Below are 22,317 nucleotides of genomic sequence, written 5' to 3' on the forward strand. Positions count from 1 at the left end.
TCGCACCCTCCGTCATTTGGCAGTTCGAGGAGGGCTTTTTGTCAAGCAGTTCTGAATCAGGTAGTGAACCGGAATCTGATTCCACAGAGTCTGTGGAGTCAGAATCAGATTCTAGTTCTTTTGAGTCAGAGTCCGATATTCCTGGGGTGGATAACCCGGATGTCGTTGTTTTGTCTAGGTCGTCTTTTTCCTTTTCTTTTGAGTCGGTTGTAACTGAGGAATTGGACGAGCTAGAAGTTATGAATAAGAATGGTACCACTGCTGTTCCTGAGTACTTTTCCGTGCCACTTGTTTATTGCATTAATCAGGATTTTCAACAATGAGGAAGGAATTCCTCTGGTTTTGAAACATTTGATTGATCGAGAGGAGGAGAGGTTTGTAAAACCCCTTGTCGGTGAAATCATTTCAATTAATGTCGGTACTGAGAAGGATCCACGTTTGGTCTAGATCGGATCCGCGTTGTCTTCGGAGGAACGCGAATGCTTAGTCACTTTATTAAAAGATTTCAAAGATGTTTTCGTGTGGTCCTACGAAGACATGCTTGGAATCGATCCTGAGATTGTACAGCACCGGATCCCACTTGACCCTGAGGCCCGACCCATCAAGTAGAAGCTTTAGAGAATACGCTCGGATTGGGCTGTGAAAATCAAGGAAGAGGTCACCAAGCAGATAGATATAGGGTTCTTGCTAGTATCTGAGTATCCTACTTGGTTTGCCAACATTGTTCCGGTGCCGAAGAAAGATGGCAGAATTCGGGTGTGTGTGGATTTCAAGGATCTGAACAAAGCTAGTTCGAAGGATGATTTTCCTCTACCGCATATCGACAAATTGGTGGACTTCACCGCAGGCCATGCGTTGCTCTATTTTATGGATGGGTTTTCCGGGTACAACCAGATCTTGATGGCACCCGAGGATAGGGAGAAAACTGCCTTCACTACATTGTGGGGAACCTACTGCTACAGGGTGATACCGTTCGGTCTAAAAAATGCTGGGGCTACTTATCAACGGGCTGCAACCACTATCTTGCACGATATGATCCACAAAGAGGTTGAGGTGTACGTAGACGACATGATTATCAAGTCCAAGAAAAGAGAGGGCCACTACACCGCCTTGAAGAAATTTTTCCAACAGATCAGAGAATATCGGTTGTGACTGAATCCTCAGAAATGCACTTTTGGTGTCAAAGCAGGGAAAATGCTAAGGTTTTTGATTGCACAAAGGGGCATCGAAGTCGATCCTTCCAAAATCAAGGCCATACTAGAAATGGCACCACTAAGGACTGAACAGGAAGTGCGAGGCTTTCTGGGTAAAATGCAATTCATAAAATGGTTTATTGCAAAATTAACCTTGACTTGTGAACCAGTATTTGGTCTCCTAAAGAAGGAAAGAAATTCCAATGGGATGATCGATGCCAGGTTGCTTTTGAGTAGATCAAGCAATATTTACAGAACCCACCCATGTTGTCACTGCCAGAGCTAGGGAAGTCATTGATTTTGTATTTGTCAGTAACTGACATAACAATGGGTTACGTGCTTGCGCAGGAATCTGAGGATAAAGTGGAGAAGGCCGTCTATTACCTGAGCAAGAAGATGCTGGAATATGAGTGTAGACACCTCATTTTTGACCGTCCTTAAGACTTGGACGTCATCGTTTGAACACTCGATGATCATCCATGTTCGTGTTCGTTTTGAGTTCTCCGAGGTCTTGGTCGCGTGCCTTGCCTCAAGATCTCTCAACTTGTTTGTTTTGTGATTGGTTGTGAACCAAACACTTGCGTTTTTGCTTCTGAGTGAAGAGGGTGGCTTGTTGGCCATTTTTTCAACCCACCGGCCAAGGCCTGAGGCCATCGGCCATGTTTTCTTACCACCGGCCAAGAGTGTTGGCCGGTCGGCACTGTGTTTGGCCGGCCGGCCATTATTTTGGTCGATCGGCCATTTTTGCTGGCTGAACCCTGTTCATCTGCTTTATGTAGGTATTTTATGCCAGCTGGCACAGCTAGCATGCACAATTCACCCCCTCCATACATGTGTATAGAGGGATTTGCCCTTTGCTTAGCATCTCTTAGAAGCTTTAGAATTTGAACTTCTATAAAGAGGGAGCCCCTTCTCCCCCTCCAGGGTTCAGAAAAATTGTTCTTGAGAGGATAGATATAGTATTGTATCTATTCTTCTTTGTTTAGCCTTGTTTTGTGTCCAAAGGTGTAGTATTGTCTTACTATTGTACACCAACACACACTAGAACACCATCCTTGGTTGCTGAGGTGCTAGGAGGTTGATTTCAGTGTTCTTGGGTTGGTTGGAACTCAGAAAACTTGCTAGAGCTTTGTTCTTGAAGAGGTTCTATAAGGGTGAGTACCTTGTTTTAGATACTCTACTCTTGCTTTAGCTTTTAGCCTATCTTACATATTGTTTTAAGCTTCGACTATAACTGATAAAAGTTCTGATTTTTCTTGCTTTAGAACTTTGGTTAAAGTCATTTTGAGGTTCAGGGTTGTTTTCCCCCTCTTAGGCCTTGTTAGGCCTTGTTTTAGGCCATCCCTTTTGGCCATTGTTCTTGTCCTTGTGTGACCTCTCTGCCACTGAAAATGGATTTTCAGTGGTGGAGAGGTGGTTTTAAGGTCCTCAATAGGAGAGGGTCATCCCCTCTCCTTATTGTCTTGAATGTTAGCATAAATGGCTTATGTTGGTGGCTTGTATGCCTAACTTGTTTTAGCTTCATTTCAGTGTGTATTAGGTTTTGTTTTTCTGTAATATACCTTTATTTTGAGTTGGTTTGATGGCCTCTTACATGCTTCATATACTTGCCTTGCAATCCCCTTATTTGCCTTAACATGCATCTTGCATTTAGACTACCATTCTTGCATGTTTTGGCTTAGCTTAAAGAAGATTTTATTCATGTTTTATCATGTTTAAGATCTGATTTTAGTTGTATTGGTCATCCATGACTTGACTTGTATAGCTTTGGTTTAATCTAGCTTGTGAGCTTTGTGTGTTGAATCCACTAGCATGCTTTACTTGGTTCATTTCAGTGATTTGGCATCACTTGTTATGTTATTTTAGTCCATATAGCATGCTCAAACACTTGCACTTATCACTCCTTTAACGTTTTAAAGAGTTGATGTCTTGTGCCTCATGATTGGATCATTGTGCATGCCATCGTACTCAAACCTTTGGGATGCCATCTAAGTGGGTTTTTCGGCTTGTTTTACCACGCCTCAACTCTGTCTTTCATTGCTTAAATCATGCCATATTTGGTTTTGATAGATATGGTGTAACACCTCTTTTGTGGCCTTGCATGCCTTATGCTTTTGGCCCTTTGTTCTAGCTTATTTTGGCCTTGACCATTACATGTTTTAGGCTCATTTTGACATGATTTAGGACTGTTTTAGGTTATACTTGCCATATGCTCTTTGTTTTGTGTAGCTTTGGTTAAAGTCCCTTCACAAGCCTTAAGCTTTGGGCCTTATGCATGCTATGCTTGATTTGTTTATGTGATTTGGCATCACCCCTAGCATCGTTTCAGAGCATGTAATGCTGTCACATTGGCATGTTTTTCAGCTCTTTTAAGTGTGCTTAAGAGTTGCTCCACTACGCTTAAGTGTTAGGCCAATAAGCATGCATGTTCGTATGTGTTTTTGTCCTCATTTTCATAGCACTTTGGCCACTGATTTGGACCTATTTGAGAGCTGTCCTTTTTGGTTTAAGTCCATCCCCGCATGTTGTTGCATGCTTGCCTTGCATGTTGTCGCATGCTTGTTGCATATTTGGTAAATTGCATGTTGTAACATGTTAGTTCAATTATGCCTTGTTGCATACCTAGTCCATAACATGTTGGTGCATGTTTAAGTGGCATTGCATTTCGCATGCTTTTGTTGAGTAGCTTTGCATGTTTGTATATCTTGTCCCTACATGTTGTCACATGTTCACATTGCACGCTTGAATGCCCATGTTGTATTTTGCATACTTGTCCAGGTTGCATTGCATTTGGCATGCTTGTGTTGCACTAGTTTTGATCGCATGCATGCATCCCTTGCCTCTTGATCAATCATGATAGAGGTTGGAGTCCATTATGTGTTGTGTGCATTTCATTTGATATTGAATTTCACATTCGGCACCTTTGGCCATCATGCATTGAAATGCGTGATTGATGGCCCGAGGGTCGAGAACCATACTCCTTTGAGTCTTAAACATGATAAGGAGGGTGGTTGTGTAAACATTTCCTTGAAAATGCATTGTCATGCTCTGTTTGTTCTCTGCTGCAGCAACACAGAATTCTGTAGGAAGAGATGGTCGATCGACCATCTTCAGCGCTGATTGGCTAAGTATATTTGGCCGAGAGCCCTACTTTTGGTCGATTACCAGTTTACTTTGGCCGATGGCCTCATCTTCTGGCCGGTGGCCTCACAGCATACCCAAAAGGCGATTCAGAAGTGTCATAGAAGTTGGCACAGTTTTCAGAGGTACAGAGAAGTGCAAACAGAGGCAACATGAAGCATGGCGATGGATTTCTGAGAGAAGCCGTTCGAACATGCATTCATCCCTCGTCTCGAGGCCATTTCAGTGTTTTAATAACTTAGAATAGTTATTTATTTCGATTTGGTTTTGTAATTAATTAATTAGCTTGTTAGTTAGTTAATTTGTATTATTCTTTCAGTCTCTCCCTCGAGAGAGCCAATTACTGTAATAAGTGTGCGTGAGTGTGTGAATGTCTTCCAACCTCACGTCTTTCTCCTTTTTACTTTCCTGCTTATGATGGTTAGTTTTAGGGTCATTTTCAATTAGCATACCCTATGCTTTGCATGCGTGCATCCATTCATCTGTCTTGTATGCACCGGGCTCGGCGCATCATACTAACTGCTTCGTATTTCAATTCCAAGTTGAATACGTGTATCGAATTATCACATCTCACATGCCATCTTAGAATAGCCGAGCCTATTTCTAGTTGCATTTTGTATGTGTTGCATTAGCCACTCTAATATGAACTAGGTTCATGCATGATTTCTAGCCAGTTCTTTGTTTTGGCTCGGAGTACACTGTGAGTGTTTATGTCTTAGCATCTTGCATGTATGTGAATGTTAACATAAAAGCATGTTTGCCATGAGGCTAATTGCTTATGTGATATAATTGCCTGAATGCCAGTGGGTGAAGGTTAGATTACTTGAATTGGAACAATTCATTGAAATCCGTGTTTTAGCCTACTTGCGAGTAGCAAATCTCAAATCATTTTCCAAACAAACGGATATGCAATGCTTTGTTCCAAATTAGGCAATCTAGTCTATACTTGTTTTGCCGTGCGCATCACATAGTAAAGATTAGCTAATTAACCGGAATAAGAACGCATGTATTTTGAAAAATTCGATATCATGCTTAGTACAGGCCGATCTTCGGATCGGGTGAGCGGGGGTGCTCATAGATGACCTTCCCCAATCATACCCAAGTTCCCGAGCTGAGGAAAATTTGGTGATGACGGACACGTGGCCTTAGGCATGAGTCAGGGTTTCCTAAATCCCCCCAAAATAAAATATTTAGATGGCGACTCTGTATCTGGCAAAGCAGTCCATGTTTGGCACTTCTTTCTTAACAATCAGTTTTCCAAAACGATTTGCCAGATTTGGACTCTTTGGTGATTTATCGGTCTCGCATTGCACTTTACGGGATTAGATTCAGAACCGTGACACAATGACTCCGAACTGTAGAAGCAAGGCCCACGGGCGCGTCTACAGTTTCTGGCGACTCCGTTGGGAAGTTAGAGAACTTGACTCGAACATGATATCTTGTTTTGATTACACTTATGTGTTTATTTTTGCATTGCATGTGCATTGGTGCGCCTAGGACACCGTGTTTGCCGTATGCTATTCCTGAACGGTTTGCCGGAGGCCCGCTTTGAGAAGCGTGCCATAAGGCTGACTGGTTGCGGACTCTGCCACGACGGAAACACAAACCCCGATTTTTACCGGGGCACCCTTTTTGACCATTCAACCTAGTGCATATTCGGAATCCATAGTGACTATTCCAAACTAGGACAGGTTGCTACCCAATTGTAGGTTGTTTGAAACCGCTGTGTGCATAGTGAAACCCTAGTTCTTGACGAAACTAGGACAGGGAAGCCCTACCCCAACATAGGGGTGTATTGGCTCTCATTTACTTGTTATGTGCTTTTAGAGTTGTGCCTCTATAGGGAATGCATATATCAGTTTGCAAGTCTGGGTATCAGGCTTGAGGGCATCAGTATCAGTGGTTTCAGAATCAGTTATATCTGCGGGTATCAGATTCATATTTGGCGCAGTGATTTTGAGGAACAGTGATCAGTAGTAGAGTACAGTTATTCAGCTATGCCTATGTCAGTTCTGATGAAATTGGGCTGAAATGCTGCCTGTTTTCTCTTTCAGGGGGGGATTCGGAGATTTGGTTCAGAATAGCCAGTGTTCTCCTATGTTGAGACAGAGCAGATTTCTAATCCGTCAGTCACCGGTCACATCACCTCCGTTCCGTTCAGCGGACTTATGACGACACAAAATTCAGAGAAAATTGTGGTTATGGCAGCCACGTTAAACCAAGGAATCATCTTGCAGGGCGAGACCGATGTCGAAGTGCCACACCCACCCAGGTCACCTGCTGTGCATTCGACTTGGGAACCCTAATTCTTCCAAGGTCGTGAGCCCACCACTTTTGAGCTAATGGGAATGATCGGTGATCTTCAGAGATTTGTGGCTGATCTAGCCTACGGAATGTCGGCTTTGCCACCAACCACATCATATGCCGGGAACTTCATGCCGGAGGAGCCTCCGCTGTTGGGGCGAATTGTAATTGAGCTCAACCAACCTGAAGCTGTCTCAAACTCCGGCAATGACATGTCGACAACAACAAGGCTCCACTCTAATCAAGCAACCTAAACCTTCCACCAAGTTGAGGCTAGTGGAAAGAACAAGATGAAGGTGGACACTGATCCCTATGAACAACTTCAGCAAGCTGTTGAGGCTCTGAAAGCCGGGGGGTTGAATAAGCAACAAGCACTCGTAGTTGTGGCTAAGATTGTGGATGACATTTTCCCCACTCAGACCGAGAGCAGTTCAAGCAAGATGGAAAATCGGGATAAAGACCGTTGTACTAGAACAGTTCTTTCCAATCCTAACCCTGCCTCTAGAAAAGATCAGAGAGCTAACGCAACACCTACCGATCCTTTTGGTAGTGCGTCTAGCAAAGGTCCACAAACTTCGAAGTATCTGCCCCGAGGGCGCAGAGTCTTTCATGCCCTCTACATGCCTTTTTCTAAGGCTTTTCGAATCCTTACTAAAAAAGGTCATCTCGGACCTCTTGAACCTCGGCCTCTCCCAAGTAACGTCCCTCTCTCACATGATGCTACCCAGTACTGTGCGTACCATCAACAGATTGGTCATACCACTGACAATTGTTTCCCACATCACCACGAAGTACAGGATCTGATTGACAATGAAGTCATCCTTCCACCTAGCTTAGCAAAGTCCATCGGCACTGGGCTAGCGAACTTCAAGGATAATACAAGTATGTGATCAAGGGATAAACAACCTGCGGGGGGTGCTCAGTTTACTTCACATGTGGCGTATGGCGGCACTGTTTTGAGCATTTAGGAATGCTGGTTATTTTACGTTCTGGCTTGGGTATTGAGCCAGTTCTGTTGTGTTGTTTTGAGTCTGTTTCTTTGTTTTGAGTCAGTCTTTTTGTTTGGGGTTTGTCTTGTTAAATCGAGTTAGTCCTTTTGTACAGGAGTCGAGTGATCCCGAGGGGGTGTTACCTCGGATATCACTATTTTGTTTTGTATTTGTCTTTTTGCTTTCTTTTGGGTCTGTTTCTGCCATGGAGCCAGTTACACCAGAAGATCTGACTGAAACAGTTGTGGCTTTCATGTTTTTGTGCTTATTCCTGCTTTGAGCCTGTTGTGCCAACAAGTTTAGAATGAAACGGCAATGCTTTTCACCTGTTCTTTTGTGCCTTGAAATCATTACATTGACCTAAGTTTTTCAAAAACCTTTTGAACATTGTGATGAAAACAAAGAGGGAGGAATTCCTCTAGATTTTCAAAAATTTGATCAACTGAGAGGAAGAGAGGCATGCTAAGCCCTTAATGAATGAGATCATGTTTGTTAATGTGAGTACTGAGAAGGATCCTGGCTTGATCTAGATTGGTCCTACACTGTCTTTAGCGCTAGCAATTTGTCGCTTTCTTAAAAGATTTCAAAAAATGTTTTGCGCGGTCCTGCGAAGACCTGTGTGGAATCGCTCTTGAGATTATGCGGCCTAGGATTGCTCTCAGCCTCGAGACTCGACCCCTTTTGTCTTCAAACCCTGAACTTGGATTTAGAATGTTCAACGGTCAACCATCAATGTGAGGCTTGTATGGCCAGATTTGAAGAAGCACCCCTCGAACTAGGGGCAAGAGAATTCAAATGTGCTCGAAGCACAGGAAAATTGGGACATTTCTCAAGATAACGAAGACTGGCAAGAATGCCAAATCCCAGAAGGGAGGAAAGAAGAAAGTATTGTTGAAGGACGATTGAGTTCCTATCCATAACACTAGCGGCAATTTAGCCCCCATTGGATGGACTCGTACATCATCAGCGAACAACAACCACTCTCCTAGATTCAGATGGCTTCGAGATCTCAAAACCATTTGATATGGACAAAACTACACTTTTACCCTTGAGAGGCTTGCTGGGCCGAAAACCCCGAAGGGCGACCCAGGCAAAAGTTAGAGCAAATGAAAAAGAAATGAAAAAGAAAAGAAAAGAAAAGAAGAAATGAAAAGAAAAAAAAGAAAAAATGCAAAAAAAAGAGAAGAAAAGACATCAAAAGAAATGAAAAGAAAAGAAAACAAAGCTCGTAAGGTTGAAAACCCGGAAGGGCGGCCTTGGCAAAAGTTAGAGCGTAAAAAGAAAGGTTAATACCCGAGTGTACCTTAACCGGAACTACGTAAGGCATGATTCCCATGTTTGGGATACGCAGGCAACTTCACCCTGAAGTCCAGCCACAAACACTCCCAAATCGAGTGTGTCCATGTAATGGTGTAGACGCGCCCGTGTGGGGGGCTCTCGCTACAGTTCGGACTCAATTTGTGTCACGGTTCTTAATCTGAACCAAAGAGTCCAAATCCGGCAAATCGTTTTGAGAAACAGATTTTTGAAAAGAAGTGCCAAACATGGACTGCTTTGCCAGATACAGAGTCGCCACCTAAATATTTTTTATGGGGGAATTTAGGAAACCCTGACTCGGTGCCAAAGGCCACGTGTCCGTCATCACCAAAGTTGCCTCGGCTCGGGAACTTGGGTACAATTGGGGAAGGTCAGCTATGAGCACCCCCTCTCGCCCGATCCAAAGATCGGCCTCTACTAACCATGATATCCGTTTTTGAAAACGTTATGTGTTCTTAAACCAATTATTAGCCTATCATTACTATGTTATGCGCACGGCAAACAAGTATAGACTAGATTGCCTAACTTGGAAATAAGCATTGCATATCCGTTTGTCTTAAAAACAAAATATTTTGGAATTTGCTACTCGCAAGTAGGCTAAAATACGGATTTCAACGAGTTTTTCCAACTCAGACAATCTAACTTTCACCCACAGGCATTCAAACAGTTTATCACATAAGCATCTAGCCACATAGTAAGCATGCCGTCATGATAGCATTCACACACATGCGATATGCTAAAGCATGAAAATACTTACATCGTACTCCGTGCCAAAACAATAAACTAGTTAGCCAACATGCATGGTCCTAGTTTATGTCAAATTGACTAATGCAACACATACAGGATGCAATTAGAGTAGGCTCGGCTAACCTAAACATGGCATGTGAAATGCAATCAATTGATGCACGTATTCAATTTGGAATTGAAGTACAAATGCAGTTAGTATGACGTACCGAGCCCGGTGAATGCAATACTGATGAATGATGCACGCATTCATAGCATAAGGTATGCTAAATTAAACATATCCTATTACTAACCATCAAAGCAGGTAAGGAAAAGGGAGAAAGAAGTGGGGGTTGGAAGACATGCACACACTCACTCACACTTATTACAAATTCGCCCTTGCTCGGAGGGACCGAAGGAATAATACAAATTAACTAACTCGCAAGCTAAATAATTATTACAAATCGCCTAATTAATTAACAAATTGACTAAGCATAAGAAAAGCAATAAGAAAGGGGCCTTGGGAAGAGGATTTGATGCGCGCGTGCTCGGTTCTTGCCCGGAAGTGCACTGCCATGCATAGGCTGCCTCTGTTTTCCCTGCTCTGCCTCATTGAAGACTGCCAAAGTCTCAGAATTGCTTCCCTGGACATTGGGAGACACCACCGACTGAGTAGAATGTCCACCGGCAGTGGCATGTGATCACTGGCTGTTGGTGAAGCTATCGGCCCAGAAAAGATTGTCGGTCGGCATTTATCACTGCCGGTCGGCAGAAAGTTCCTGCAGAATCTGCAATTGACAACAACAGGGGGCAAGGCAGAGCATGGCAATGCAATTCAAGCAATGTATGCACCAATCATGTCCCTTATCATGTTAATGACTCAAAGGGACATGCTTCTTGGTTCTCGGACCATCAATCGCGCATTTCCAAGGGACCAAGTGTGCACATTTTGATGTTAAGTGCAATGCAAACCAACAAACCAAAGGGGCCCAATCCCTATCACTGAATCAAAGGACAAGATATGCATGTTCAATGCAACCTAAGCATGTTAACTAACATGTAACACGGTATAAAAGGGAACATGCAAACATGCAATGCACATTAGATACATAACCTAAACAACAAGGCAAACAAGCTTGCCACAACTATGCAAACTACTTAGAGCATGCAAGATGTGATCTAATCATGCAACATGCTAGTAATTTGACCAAGGGAATGCATGCCAAATGCAAGTGATTTCAAGCATGCAACACGTGCAACCAAAGCATGCAAACATGGGATGATGTAACAACACTTGAATGGCTTACAAGGGATGGACTTACATTAATTGGACGGCTCTAAGTTAGGTCCCAAAACAGTGGCCAAAGCTTAAGAAGATGGGATCAAACACACATACACACATGCACATATTAAGGCCTAAACACTTAAGCCTCAAGGGGCATCTTTCAAGCACACTTAAAAGGGAATAATCATGGACATGGGGCATGCATTAAGCTCTGAAAATCATGCAAGAACATGGTGTCAAACCAAGCAAACAAGATAGGCTAAACATGCGACAAATGGCCCAAGCATTCAAGGCAAGCTAATGAAGTATTGAACTACACTTAGCAAGACCAAACATGGCATGAATTTAATGACCAAAAACAGAGTTTTAGCACACAAAACAAAGCCCAAAAGACCACTTAGATGGCATCTAAATGGCTTGAATTCAAAAGTATGCACAAATGCACTTTCAAGGAGCATACCACTCAAGCTCACAAGTCATCAAAGAGGCATCCAAGGCAAGAATACAAGCATGCTAAGGGGACTGAAATGATGCTATAAACGGTGCCAAATCATTAAAACAAAGCAAGTAATGCATGCTACACACTCGCACACTTAAGGCCAACAAGCCGGAATGCAAAGGGGCTATACCAAACACATCATGGCCGACCAAAATGACTAAGGACAGACCTTTAGCATGGCAAAATAAGCATAAAATCTTCACAAAGCTAGACCTAAAACATACTTGAACAAATGTTTACAACCTAAGGCATGTTAAGGCCTAAACATGGCATTACAAGGTAGGTATGCTAAGCATGCATGGTGTACCAAAACCAACAAAAAATAGAGGCATATTATGACATAATAAGCACAAAAATCAACTAAGGCATGGTCAACATGAAGCTTAGCTAGGTGCTCCCTCAAGAGGCAAAAATGACCCTTTCAAGGACAACAAGGAGAGGGGGTGGCCTCTCCTTCTTGGGACTTCAAGGAACCATCCTCACCACTGAAAATCCCTCAAGATTTCAGTGGTGAGGAGGCCCAAACACTAAAGTCCCGGAGCTCACTCAAAATAGCAGAAAATGGGGCCTCTCAAGGCCTAAGAGGGATCAAACACCTCCAAACCATAAAACACTCTAAACAAACTATTTAGAGGGCCTAAAAACAGAACTTTTTATATTATACACTAAGCTCAAAAACAGTTCTAAAATAGGCAAAAATAATATGCAAGGATGGGGAATAAAAGGGCAAGATTGTTACCATTGAAGACCTCTTTCGCAAACGAAGCTCCAGCAGCTCCCTAAGCTCCAAACCAGCTCCAAAACTCCAAGAACAGACCTCTAGTCCTTCAAGAGCCAAGAAAAGGTGTAACACTATGTGTTTGTGTGCAATAGTAAGACACAAACACACTTATACACACACAAGAGAGAGATATAGAGATAGGATATGTATGAAACCCTAACCCTAGAACTCAAACCCTAAAAATGGCTGTCTAAATTGTCTTTCTCCCTAAAATGTCTCACCCTAAGCAAGGGAGAGGGGAGCTCCTCTTATAGAGGAGCCAATCTTGTAAAGCTTACAAGGTAAGCTAACAAGAAGGCCATCCCTCCATACGCGTGTATGGAGGGGAACAAAATGCCATACAGCTGTATTAAAATATCTGCAAAAGCAAATGAACAGTAGTTGGCTGCTCAAAATTGCCATCTTGACAAAATGGACTGCCGACCGGCAACAAAGAATGCTGACCGGCAATATACATTGCCGATGGCAACAAAACACCAGCCGGTGTCCTCTGGCCATGGCCGGTGATGTGTGGGGATGCCTCACAAGGCATTCCCAGCCTCTCTAAGGAAAAACACAAGTGTTTGGTGCAAAACCAGACACTAAACAGTCGAGTTCGGGGATCTTGAGGCAAAGCGCGTAGCCGAGACCTCCGGGAACTCCAAACGAACACAAACATAGATGATCACCGGGTGTTCAAACGGTGACGTCCAAGTCTTGAGGACGGTCAAAAATGGGGTGTCTACAGTTGCCCCTCTTTGACAGAACTCGAAAGTCATAACAATGATGGGAGTGAATGTCAAAGCCCAGAGACGACCCATTTTTGACAAGGCCGAAGACTCAGACAAACATGCAAGACAAACAAGATATGCGCCCGAAGGCGGGGGCAATATGCAAGACAATGCACAGAGCCGGACATAACTTATGATCATGCAAATAAAGCTGTAATGAAGCATACATGCGACAATTTTAAGCTAGCATACACCAAACTACACTACAATGCAGAAAGGGTGTAAGAGAATTATGCAATTCTCGACACGTCTCACTCGGAGAATACAATACCTGCGCGGTTCGTCTGGTTGCACCAGCCTCAAATGAACCGTACATACAATATCGTGCCTGAAAAGAAAGCAAACTTAGCACGTACAATATCGTTATTAGCAACATGCATGACAATGCGAAAATGGATGCAAAATGATATGCAATATATACAAAACAATGTATAAACAATGCAAATGAAAATGCAACGCAATTGAAACAATGCAAACTATGTGCAAAGCAATTGAATCACGATCCAATCATGAGCGGTTCAAAACCACACAAATGTCAAATAGATTGATGGAGGTAACAAGTCCGTCTACCATAGAACGGTCCACTGAACTATGAGTAATGTAGACGGACAAAAGAACAAGTATTGGGGGAGATTGACACAAGTGGGGAAACGACCCGCTGAAGAAAGGACAATGATCCTAATGCCGGATGCAAAAATTACACTACAATGTAATATAAATGCTGGGGAAATGGCAATGGATATGGCACGCGGGCCAAACCAAATCTTGCCTAGGCAAAGCATGTACGCATACAAGCCACGTCTAACATAGAACGGTCCACTGAACTATGCTTCGACACGAGAAGTATGGGCACATACCAGACCAAGCTCAACATGGAAAGGCGCAAGCCATAAATGGAATGTGATGCAATGAATGCATGCGATCTACAATGCAGTGGATATGATGTGCGGGCCAAACCAAATCTTGCCTAGGAAAGGCATGTACATAAATAAGCCGCGGCTAACATAGAACGGTCCGCTGAACTATGCTTTGACACGAGAAGTATGGGCACATACCAGACCAAGCTCAACATGGAAAGGCGCAAGCCATAGATGGAAAGTGATGCAATGAATGCATGCAATCTAAAATGCAATGGAAATGGCACGCGGGCCAACCAAATCTTGCCTAGGAAAGGCATGTACACAAACAAGCCGCGACTAACATAGAACGGTCCACTGAACTATGCTTCGACGTGAAAAGTATGGTCACATACCAGACCAAGCTCAATCATGGAAAGGCGCGAGCCATAGATGGAAGGTGATGCAATGAATGCATGCAATCTAAAATGGAATATGCACTATATTCTAATGATGCATGACAATGCAACTATTTACGATGATGCATGACAATGCAATTATATTTTTTTGTTTGTTTTTTGAAATGCAAATGATGCATGAATGATTTCGAAGTGCGCGACAACGCACGACTTTTACGATGCATGTGAACTTGAATATGCGACGACGCGAGTCGCTTGAAATACATGTATAATGCAACTTATCAAAAGTCGTTCGGGCACGAAAAACACCGAAGGACTTGCACCTTCAGAGGATTTAGGGTCTCCTAGATCGTGATATGTATAGGACGGTGTGATGCGCAAAATAGCGCGATTGAATGCATGCAAAATGCAATGAGATGCGCAAAATAGCGGGATTGAATGCATGCAAAATGCAATGAGATGCACAAGATAGTGCGATGCGTTAGACAACGCGAGTGCACAAGATAGTGCAATGCGCAAGATAGCACGATGGAATGCATGCAAAATGCAATGAGATGCGCAAAACAGCGCGATGCGTTTAGACAACGCGAGTGCACAAGACAGTGCAATGCGCAAGATAGCGCGATGGAATGCATGCAAAATGCAATGAGATGCGTAAAACAGCGCGATGCGTTAGACAATGCGAGTGCACAAGACAGTGCAATGCGCAAGATAGTGCGATTGAATGCATGCAAAATGCAATGAGATGCGCAAAACAGCGCGATGCGTTAGACAACGCGAGTGCTCAAGACAGTGCAATGCGCAAGATAGCGCGATGGAATGCATGCAAAATGCAATGAGATGCGCAAAATAGCGCGATGCGTTAGACAACGCGAGTGCACAAGACAGTGCAATGCGCAAGATAGCGCGATTGAATGCATGCAAGATGCAATGAGATGCGCAAAACAGCGCGATGCGTTAGACAACGCGAGTGCACAAGACAGTGCAATGCGCAAGATAGTGCGATGGAATGCATGCAAAATGCAATGAGATGCGCAAAATAGCGCGATGCGTTTAGACAACGCGAGTGCACAAGACAGTGCAATGCGCAAGATAGCGCGATTGAATGCATGCAAAATGCAATGAGATGCGCAAAACAGCGCGATGCGTTAGACAACGCGAGTGCACAAGACAGTGCAATTGATTTGAAATGCACAAGACAGTGCGATTGATTTGAAATGCATGGGGTAACTTTTGAGCTTTGTAAAAGTCAAAAGGATACGAAAAGGATACACCTTGCACGAATTCGAGTGCTACGCACAGAAGACACGATCCGAGGTCACAACGGAGGCCGGCTGAGCATCGGAGATGCATTGTTTTGCACTGTTTTGAGCAATGAAGGCCCTGAACCACAGATATAACCCAAACAAGGATGTAGGAGGGTCAAAAACCATTGTAGGAGGCCATCGGATGCCCACCGGCCATCAGAATGCATCACCGGCCGTCCATCGGCCTTCATAAAATTCCATCGGCACAATGTTTTGCCGACCGGCAAAGAGTGTGGCCGACCGGCAAAAACTCCCTGTATCGGGGCAGTTCTGTCATTTCGCTACGGGTCTTTAAATATAGGGCCTCTAGCCCTATATTTCTCACATCCTCTTGCTCGAAAATTGCCTCTCTCTCTCTCTCTCTAGAGTGTCTTCGTCCTTCGATCTCCTCGTTTTCTTTCGTTCTAGCTCCCATTTCGTTGTTCGATTCGTAATCTCCTTCACGTTTCAGACATTTTCAACCGAACGAAACTTCGTTTCGGTGTTTGTTTTTTGATTTCCGCCACTCGGGGCTTGTTTCCCTCGAGTTTTCCTCGATACCCGTACCTTTTCCGTACTCCGACTTTTCTGACTTTTTCCGACCCTCTCGGGGTTTGACTTTTTGTTGACTTTTCGCCTTCTTGCCCGATTTTTTGTCTTCCAGCCATTTTCACATTCTCTTCGAGATGGCGGACGATCTTCCACAGGGCGGGGCTCCTCTAGAGCTCGAGATGGATCCCGAGGCCGAACCCTTGCCACTTCATATCCAGCCATTCGATCCGGAGACCTACAGGCCTGCAGTTCACGTGATGCTTCCTGACGGACTACGCCAGTTCAGGAGCTTTGATAGGCACGTGCCACTCGAGCTACTACTGCGTGAGCCTACCTCCCACCTGTCTTTCGGCGCTTCCGAGGTAACTTTCTTTCTCTGCTTTACTTTCTGCAATGTAGGATACATAACTGTCGTAGCTGGTTATGCTCTTTAACTGCTTAATTCTGATATGCTGTATACTGTAGTTGATTGCAAACATACATGCAACTGATATCTGTTTAGGACTGACACATGCACACACACTGCACTGGCTTTGAATCACCCAAACACACGGCGCACACTGTACTTCACTGCATACACACTGGTACCCGGTATTGGCTTGAGTCTGAAAATATGCAGGCATGCCGTATTTGTCTTGGACCACTCAAACACGTCGACACATCACACGTTGTAGTTCACTGGCGAGCACACCGGCACCTGGTATCTGTTGGAATCCGGAAACATGCACACATGCTGTATACATATATGCTTCTTAGAACTGCATTTTGAATATTGCCTTGCAATTGTTGTTTTTGATTATAGGGGGATTCCCATACCATCCGTGGGTATGGGAACACCGTTGCTCGGGACTGGTACCTCGAGCTGCCAGATGCGGTTCGTGACATCGTCGACGAGGCCGGCTTTGGCATCTTCTGCAGGGGCTTTCTTGACTGACTACCTGCAGGCCCTTGCTTGCTGCTCTAGCGGAGAGGTGGTGGGATACCACCAACTCCTTCCACTTCTCCATCACAGGGGACATGACGATGACCCCTTACGACTTCTCGATGCTTACTGGCATTGGGGTAGGGGGTGATCCGATCCCCTTCGACACGGATATGGATGAGTGGGACGCTGCCCAGCTGTACCTGCTTGGCACTCAGCCTCCCCTTGCTCGAGCAGGGTTCGTCAGGTATTCCTGGTTCGAGAGCCACTTTTGGGTCCAGCCGGCCTTGGCAGAGGAGGCGCAGATGTCCCCAGAGGAGGTGGACCAGTATGCGCAGGGCTTCATCATGTTTTTCCTCGAGACGACCCTTTTCGCCGATCGGGCGAACACCGTGCCCTTATGCCTGTTGAGCGCGCTGGTGGACGTCAGGCAGATCCGCCATTATGACTGGGGTGGCGCAGGCCTGGCCACATTGTATGGTTATATGAGCTCTTCTTCTCGCTTCAGCGGACAGCTCCTTGGTGGCTACTGGCGAGCTTGGGAGGTACGTCTTCTTCCCTTTTTACATTTCTGGTTCCTGCTTTCTGTATTCTGCACACTGTACATATACTGTACACTGCACACCCGGCACACATATACTCTGCTTTACACTGACTGTATACTGCACACACTGCACACTTTGCATAATACACTGCACAACACACGGTTCTGCCATTTCTGCTTTATTCTGTATTTTGCCTTATCTGATAGTCATACTGATATCTATTCTGCAGTTGTGGGTGTATGCCTACTTTCCTAGGCTTGCCCCAGTGCTCGATGAGGAGATCCCACTCGGCGTCCCCTTTTCTCATCGCTTCGATGTGCGATGCGTACGGAGACCACGAGAGTCTCTTACTTTCTTCCGCCGATATTTCGACACCATCACCGCCGCGGAGGTATGTTCAACTTTAGAGTTTATTTTTTGGCTTTGCTTCGCACCATATGTTTTTAATAACAGATAGATAACAAACTACATATTATTTTCAGATCACCTGGCAGCCCTGGGCTCCGTTGCCGACCGTGGTGAGGGATCACTATGAGGGCGCAGGGGAGACTGCCCGTTGTCGGATTTTGTTGGAGGGCTCGGTTTGTCGGGCTTGGTACCTGGGCGAGCGTTTCTTGCGTCAGACCCTGGGTTTACCGGAGCAGATAGTGCCGGGTCCACCTCCTACCCATATGAGAGATACCGAGAGGTTCGCCGCCCAGGCGATAAGGGATTACACCGTCGGCTGGGGTGCAAAGCATCACAGAGGTGAGGGCGACTATGCAGAGTACGTCCGGACCTACATTATGTGACCCTTGAGCGGTGGTCGCCGAGCTGAGGGGGAGAGGCCCGCGGCGCCAGTAGCTGGAGCGGGAGTTGGGGCTGGAGCAGGCACATCGAGGAGGGCTCGAGTGCCTGGCAGGAGCGGAGCTCGGGGGGGACGGGGGACTGGCTGGCCTTCCCTGCCCGCTGTACTGTCATATAGAGGGCAGGATGGGGCGACTTACCAGATCCCCTTTGCTCCTCCCCCGGCTGATCATGAGTTAGCCAGTATCCCCGACTTGCCTCTGGTATGTATTACTTCATTTTGCATCTTGCATTGGCATTTCAATTCAGTTTATTTGATATTCCGCAGAACACTGATGTATCTTGTACTCTTGCAGGCGTCCTCCGAGTACACCCGGTAGTCCGTGGGGTTGAATGCCTCCATGATGGGGATGCTACAGTGGACCTTTGACCTCCTGGCCCTCTATAGTATTCTGGTATGCCCTTCTGACGATAGTCTCAAACCATTCATAAGCTGATTCGCGTAATCTGATGCATGACACAACACCTGACATACTGATCTCACAGCATCTGATACACTGCATAAACTGCATTTATACACTACGTTCTGCACTTGATAAACTGCTTACAGCGTCCACACACCGTACTCATATACTGCATTCTGCACTGATAAACTGCTCACGACATTCACACTGTACCCATACACTGCATTCTGCACTGATACACTGCTCACGGCATTCACACTGTACCCATACACTGCATTCTGCACTGATACATTGCTTATGGCATTTACACTGTACCCATACACTACATTATGCACTGATACACTGCTCGCATCATTCTGATGTATTTGCCCTTTGTGATTTTCAGCCTCCCTTCCAGATCCCTCTGGTGGGTGGTGCTCCGGTTGGGCCCTCTATTCCTGCTCGAGGAGGGCGCGGAGACATTGCACGCCCCTGTACCAGGGAAGGACGTACTCATGTCGAGAGTAGCTCTCGGGCGCCGACCCCCGATGATGACGATGATGACGATGACGAGTCCGAGGCAGAGGCAGAGGCAGAGGCCGGGTCATTTGAGGAGGCTGGAGACGACGCAGACTCAAGCTCAGATGACGATGCTGATGACGATGCCCCTGGACCTTCGTCCAGGAAGAGGGTGAGGACAGACCCCCGGGCCCGAGACTACTGATGATGATCCAGATTGCTGCTTTTCTTCTTTTTTATACTTTTTTCTTTTTTCTCTTTGCTGGTAGTTAGATTACCTTGTACTTCCGCAGGCAGATTTTTGTTTTCAAAGCTATGTACTTGAAAAAGATAATGAAATGAACAAACTTTTCGCTTAAAAAGTGTTACATTTACATATCTCATGTATTGCATCGCATCACATCATGTTACACCTCAATGTGAATGGAGTTGACCTGTTGTTTGAAAAATTTGAGCATTTGTACTGTAATGATCAGATAACCAAACGGCCTCATAGCAAAACAGTCCAGGCAATACACTGCTCAAACTGAACGCACAGCCCATACTCTGTTGGGGATTAGTCTGCATACAGCCCCTAACACCACACTCGGTTCATTCTGCACACAGCAAATCCTGAGCAAACAGCCCAATCTGACAAGATGGAATACGGAGGTGAAACCAGCTGGAGTTGAAACACGCTCAGATGCCCCAATTTTTTGTTCTTTTGCTTCGTACAGATGTAGAGAATGGCACAACACTCTGAGCCTAAACGATTTTTGAAATTAAATAAGGGTTTTCAACCGGGGTATCGAGCCTACAACTGAACACAGCGGGGAGGACTCAAACAAAAGGGTACACGACCTAAACACAACGAGACACGCTTGGAAGAAACCTAAAACAAAGGTTGAGGTAAACAAAACAAAAGACTCGACGTACAGACGCGTTAACGAAGACGGGGGACTTCGGATCACGAGGAGCCGGTTTCTCTGGGTATTGTTTCCCACCCTTTTCTCATTTGTGATTCTCACATCACTTTGGCACTCAAGCTCGATTTTTCTCTCAAAACCCTTTGGCTCGTTTTTCTCTCAACTTACACCTCTCTATTCTTTATTCTCTCATTTTTCATCCCTCCCCAAGGTGATTAATGAATGAATAGGAAGTTGGGGGTTCACGCCCGATGCCATTAGCTCACAGCTATTTTTTTTGGTGGGTAGAGTGCCCTCCTGGCAATTATGTTGACGACGGGGGAAAGACAGAACACCTGACTCAACTGTGCCCCTAGTTCATCACTTTGACCATTTTTCGTTTTGGTTTTCTACTAAAACAATTTTGATCAAGATGAGAGTCGGATTAACGTACTTGTTCGATTTTTGATTTGAAAGCCATGCAAGTCAGGCTGTAAGCACTGAAAATTTTCCTTTTTGGGTCCAAGAAAATGGTCCAGTTTTGAAAAATGGAATAGTTTTCGAGAAAATAGTCAACCTCAGTAAAAATCTTCAAAAACTATTTTGCAAACAGTCAGTGCTCACCGAGCATGGAACTTACTCTTTGAGATGCGCAACCTCGGATCGGAGGCATTGGAAAATTGCCCCTGGCTTGAAGAACGCTGCACGGCAATGGAAAGTTGCCCCTGGTTTAAACGGCGGCTCACGGCAACGGAAAGTTGCCCCTTGTTTGGATGGTGCCGCAGCAGTCCGCAAACAGTCTTCATTTGGTGATGGTCGAACTCTTGGACACAGAGATGACGAAGACGGTTATAACAAATATATGGACACAATCACCTTGGAAGGTGTTGGCGACTAGACTTTGGGATGAAGTCGAAACCATTGTATGGACTGAGACGCTATGAAAGCGTTGGGGGCTGGACTTCAGAATGAAGTTGCCTACGCATCCCAAACATGGGAATCAAGCCTTACGTAGTTCCGGTTAAGGTACACTCGGGTATTTTGACCTTCACTTTTCAGGCTCTAACTTTTGCCAAGGTGCCCGATGCGGGTTTTCGACCTCGCGAGCTTCTTTTCATTTTCCTTTTTTTGTTCATTTCTTTTTCTTTTCTTTTTCGCATTTTTTTTTTCTTTTCTTTTCTTCTTTTTTGTATTTTTTGTTTTTTTTTTTGTATTTTTCTCTTGCTCTAACTTTTGCCTGGGTCGCCCTTCCGGGTTTTCGGCCCAGCGAGCCTCTCAAAGGGTAAAAGTGTAACAAGTCCATGCCAAATGGTTTTTGAAGTTGAAGCCTCTTTGTATCTAGGAGAAAGGCTGTTGCAATGATTTATAGGAGAATCCATCATGGCTGCTCCACGAGCTTCTTCTGGTGAGATCTAATCTTTTTGATTCGGCTTTGGTGCCTCTTGTTCGAGGGCTACTTCTGATCTGGCCATACAGACCTTGCATGACGTTCGACCGTTTGAACTTTCTGAACGGGTTCAAGGTTCGAAACGGACGGGTTGAATCTTGAGGCTGAGAGCGATCCTAGGCTGCACAATCTCAAGAGCGGTTCCACAAAGGTCTTCACAAGGTCGTGTAAAACATTTGTTTTTGAAAGTTTTTAAGAAAGCGGCAAATCGCTCGTGCCGAAGATAGTGTGGAACCAATCTGAATCAAGCCAGGGTCCTTCCCAGTACTCACGCTGATAAGCATGATTTCATTCATTAAGGGCTTAGCATGCCTCTCTTTCTCTCAAAATGATCAAAATTTTGCAAAACCCGAGGAATTCCTTCCTCTTCGTTTTTATCACCGCAGTGTTCAAAAGGGGTTTTTGAAAAACTTAGGCTAATGCAATGAGTTTGGCGTGCAGGAGAGTAGACGAGATGTACTGTCAGTCCATTCAAATCCTCTGGCACAACTAACTTACACTGGAAGCAAGCGTGAAAATGAGATAGCCACCGCTGTTTCATTCAGATTTGTTGGTATAACTGGCCCCTCGGTAGAAACGGACTCAAAAACAAAAACAGGTAATTACAAGACAAAATGGTGTTCGAGGCAACAACCCCGGAATCACCTGGTATTCCATATAAAGGGGACTGACTCGC

The sequence above is a fragment of the Camellia sinensis genome, chromosome 2 (genome assembly GCF_055761805.1).
Source record: "Camellia sinensis isolate YWXY chromosome 2, ASM5576180v1, whole genome shotgun sequence".
NCBI classification, from domain to species: Eukaryota; Viridiplantae; Streptophyta; class Magnoliopsida; order Ericales; family Theaceae; genus Camellia; species Camellia sinensis.